Genomic DNA, 5,248 nt, shown 5'->3' with positions numbered 1-5,248 from the left:
TCTTCTTCGTGGATTTTACGGCCGCTAGCATCCTTAATGTTGCACTACTGCCTCCTGTCGTACCCCCATACTCTCCTAACCTAATCCAGTCCCACGCACAGTAAATACTCCTCAAACATACATCTTTCAACCCCTCTCCCTCATGCCACTTACCCTTAGTTCCTTTTCCCTCCTGTATTTCTCATTTGCAGAAAAGTTAAACAATGCATGACATAAAAGAGGACAAGAAGTAATAAGATAATAAAAGTTCCCAGTGGGAAAACACAAACTGCACGTGTGTGCATTTACCACTAGAGGGAGACATTTACAAACACGTACCGAAAAATACATTTTATTATTATTATTATTATTATTATTATTATTATTATTATTATTATTATTATTATTATTATTATTATTATTATTATTATTATTATTATTATTATTATTATTATTATTAGTAGTAGTAGTAGTAGTAGTAGTAGTAGTAGTAGTAGAAGTAGTAGTAGTAGTAGTAGTAGTGGTAGCAGATGTAAGACAAATAACCCAGGAGAAAAACATTTGTTGAGAATATTTAAGCAGCTTCCTACTGTAAGAACACCGTTTACTTTGTCAGATTAGTCAATCACCCTATAAAATCTCAGCACATCTTTTCAAGCTGCAGTGGTTTGTTGTCAGAGGTTCAGAAACCAACAGTGGGAGTTTGGACTTTGTGTTTCGCTACAGAGAGGATTTGAGGGAGGGCAGCGGGAGGTAAAAGACCAGTGACTTTAGGCTGCCCTTGAGGTCTGATACACATAAGAGTATTTTTTTCTTAAGATCACCAGTAAATCTGTATTAATTTTGACCAGAACCACTTAAAAAGAATCGTTAAAGCGGATTAATCAAGCCCGCCCTGTTTAATGTCTCCCGTTAATTAGTTTGTCAGCAGTGTTTTAATATCGCCTAATGACTTCATATTTCACTGATGACATTAAAGGGGTGTTAAAAGAGGGGAAATGGCCCATTCAAGATTCAGTTCTTTCGCTTAAGACGCCCTCAATGAATAAGACAAGGTCACGGAGGCCTAGCCTTTAGGGAGAGATACATTATCAGGGGATGGGGGTGGGAGAAATTCCATAGAGGAAGCGTTCTCCCCTCTAAAACAGCATGACGGGCACAATGTGATCCAGTCCTGTGTTAGAACAATACACTGCACAGGGAATTCATAATACAGCTTAGGGCAGCCACGCTGTATTGGATGGCAGCATACTGTAGCCCCACAGTGTACAATAACACTGATACTGGCTGCTGTTGCCTGCATTGGAACTATTTTGACAAAGGAACACTGGGGTTTTCAAAATACAAGAGTTGAGCAAAAATCCTCTCTTTGAAAAGGAAATATTTCATTAGAGGGGTGCAGGTGGTAAATGCATGCAATCTAAATGTGATAAACATACACATGTTTCTGTTATTTTATATATTGCATATATTAAAATGAGAAACAATTAAATAAGTAAAAGGCCTCTCTTTAAAATGCTGCAATTTACATTCCAACAGCGCCACACACCGAGTGTATTTAAAGCAAACAACAGCCTATATTGGAAGTTGGAGCCTTTCAATCTTCATCAGCACTTTCCTTCTTTCTAAGGAAGAACAAAGAAAACAGAAATTGTAAAGTCGTAGCTTGGAGTATTGAGGACGCTGCATTTTCCCTGTGATGAAAATCCTATGTTAAACAAAATGCTCAATGGAGGCTAATGGATCCCAAACAAGTCCATGTGCTGCTTCCAAAATGCTTTGTTTGACAAATCAATTTTCCCATAACCCGGTGAGGAGAAAAGTGATGCGAATTGATTGCACCCCCCGACTTTGTTTCCAGAATATTGTTTGATGGCTGGATAGATTAATTGGTATGACATCTGAAAGCCTTCTCTTGACTGTCAGCATCCAAGCCTCCTTGCGTCAATCGAAGCCCGGTCTAATTGTCTCCTCTGTAAAACCTCACTTCACAAATTAGAGACGGGCCTCTATATAAGCTATACTCCATATAAAACCCAAGCGGCATCACACTGCTTATCAGACAGAGGCTTGATTAGTGGTTGATGCTGTGTTGATAAGATAGCGGCACGTTAAAGGGCATCGTCCAAAACGCTTCGCCAGCACATCGCGGCTCTGGAGCCGAAAGGAAGACGCGCTCAGATCCCAGCGGCTGCTCCAGGTAAACACCTCGGCACTCACCAGTCGCCAGCAGTTCAGACCGCGAAGGCCAAGCAGCGGAATCACCTTGAAAACACTGGCTTTTAAATGTGCATCCTTTCATATCTTGAGATATTGTGACATGTCACAGGAGCAAAAACATGCAAATAGCAGCTAGTTTCATTAGTAGCATTTTAAATCTGTTATAAGCTTTCATTTTTTCTTTGTAAAAATCAAGCACTCAAGTAATAATTAAACTTCTTTTCTTGCAGCAAAGACTTTTATTCTGACAGTCAAAAACACAACACTTAACACAACTACAGCTCATAGTTTTGTCATTTTCCTGCAAAAGATGCAACAAATCTCCACAAATCAAACAAGACTGTAGTTACAGTGGGACGGCCCTCCACGCTCCATCGTTTATTTATCATTCACGATGACTAATTGCCTGACTTGGCTTCAATTTTGTGGGCTGGGCTCCTCACAGAGCAGAGCTGCCTGGCCTCCCACCTCCCTTCACTCGCCGCCCGTCCCTATCACCCCAACACACCCACTCGCCTTTGAAAAACTGTAATTGAATGAGTTTATGTCGTCAAATTGATTAATCATATTAATTTGTACTTATTAGTGGGATGGTTGAAAGCGATGACAATTAGATTAATGAAATTAGTTAATTCTGCCTACCCACACCATCGTCCCAACTATAAGGAACCACCAAAAAAAATTATAAAGGCAGAGAAAAAGAGACTGTTATGACAAAATTGGCAATCAAGATTTGGCTGCTAATTGAATGTCTGCTTTTATTAATGACGAGGTTTAAAAAGACCTTGAGAAAGGAATATTAATTGATTAATCAGAGTGCTCGAAATTAAAGAAAGATACACAAAGCAGAAGTAAAAAAGATCTCATTTGACTGTAACGAGTCCTGCAATGTTTTTTAACGGGAATATTTTTTTAAATTTGAAAATTTCTATTTTTGGATCTTATAAAAGCAGCAGCTGACGGACGCCTTGGCATCATTTGCACATCGAGGCTCCGCTATAATGGTGAATACACGGATGGAGCGTGTCCAGACTTCCCAGTCACGCGCGGAAGTTCCTGAGCACAGATCCACCGTGCAGGGAGCCTCTTGTCCCAGTGGGAGCGCCACCATACATTAATCATGCCTGTTTGCCTGTTGCGGAAAAACAAAAGCCACAAAAATATATGTAAATCTAAGTAAACAGAGTGGGAGATCGTTTGGGCCGATAGACTGCTTTGAATTTTATTACCAGCTGTCCGACTGTTATAAACGATACTCATGAAAAAGAAATGATTGTTGGATACGATAAAGATGAAATGTAATAGTTTACGCCACCGTGAATCTGATTGTAACGTCCACACTATTACAAAGGCCGATAAGAGCATTTATGACCATTTGCTTCGTGTCACGGGGGAAAGTGGGCAATTTGATTAATACAAGCAGCACCTGGCTCCAGGTTCAGTAGATTGTGTTGTTGCATATAAGCAACAGGGGCAACGGACCGGTTTATATACAAAAATATGAAGCATCAGCCACGTGAGATAAGCAGGATTATGACATTATGCAACAGTATGCATTTCCAAAAGCATCATGTTGGATATGCATGCGAGGTAAATGCAGGTGAGTAATGGCTTTATTCCCGCTGAGGAAATATTGTTTTGGATTGTGTGACGACAATGAGATGGTATCGCACGTGGGCTATACAAAAGTGTAAAATAGGTTCCTCTCCACATTCAAAAAACATATAAATCTTATAAAGCTCATATTTATGCTGCAGGGATGTGGGGCTCCATTCACTCGATACCTGTATGGGTTCGGCATTATCAATTGTTTGTAGATGCAAAACTATACAGCTGACATATTAATGGACCTTTTAAGATACGTTGTTGCACAAAGAAAAAATGGATCAGAGGTGAGAGCTAAGTTTTCAAAAGTACAGCACAATATGTGCTTTCTAACAACCCCCCTCTAATATGATTTAAGCGTTTAAGCAGCAGAGGTCTTTATTTCAAACCTCTCTGTGCCAAATGTATCGACGGCCATCAATGTTGGACTTGATCAAAAGCTCCCGCACCAGTCAGAGGCCATCAGTGGTCAAGGTATCCTCATTGGCAGGATCCATCGTCTCTATTTACACAGTCCATCCTCTTTAAACTGCGCTATTGATCTTGGCCTAGGTCACCGAGGTTTGGCGTGAGGGTGGGTGGGAGAGAAGGACAGAGGAGGAAGGGAGTGAGGACACGGAGGGGAAGGCTTCCCCTGGGTGCCTCTGGTGCCACGTTCTCCTTATTTAGCATTTGACCCTGCTCTTGGCTTTACTGCTCGATTCAGAGGCCTTATTTTGAGCATTTAGTCAATACCTGCCAATAATTTGAATGAAGACTTGGCAATGTTCTTTAAGAAAAGATTCAGATGCTGTGAGCAAATGGTCCTGGGCTCCTTGAGGTCGACAGGTTGAGATTTTTGGCCTGTCGTGACCTTATGACAGGTGCCGCGAACCCGCAGCCTCGCGGTCCAGCGACGGGCGCCGCTCGTGGTCGCCGTCCGTTTTACAGCCACGCGCTTCGGCCCATTAGCAACGCCGCTGCCGGGAGGCGCCGATAAACCAGGCGGCCTGGCTCCTGAAGCACAGCGGCCTCTTAATGGAGTGAAAAAGTAAAAGCCATTAACGTCACATTAGCCCATCACTAATAACTGTGGGTCGCAGGGAGAAAAACGGGTCGGTTCGGACTCAACAACCCCTCAGCACCAGCACGGGCTCGGCTTCAGGGTGTCGAGTACTATTTATCAAAATGATCTCAATCTGATAAAATTATAAATATGGCCTCTAGGGGGCAGCACAAGAAGCCTCATGAAGCAGCAGCAGCAAATCATATTAGGAGCATTAAGATTCCCGACTCTGGCCACTTCCACTGCTCATTTCATTCGTTGTTGTGTTTAAATAAAACCTCTTTTCTAATCAGATCTGATGCAATCGGTTACAATACCATACAATTCTAACATCGGTTCATTCTCCACTGCAAATTCTACCAGCGACAGTCTCACTGGGTGATCATCAACCAACATCAC

This window comes from Betta splendens, chromosome 24 (genome assembly GCF_900634795.4).
Source record: "Betta splendens chromosome 24, fBetSpl5.4, whole genome shotgun sequence".
Classification (NCBI taxonomy): domain Eukaryota; kingdom Metazoa; phylum Chordata; class Actinopteri; order Anabantiformes; family Osphronemidae; genus Betta; species Betta splendens.
The sequence above is the reverse complement of the archived record's forward strand: the minus strand, read 5'-3'. Positions refer to the sequence as shown.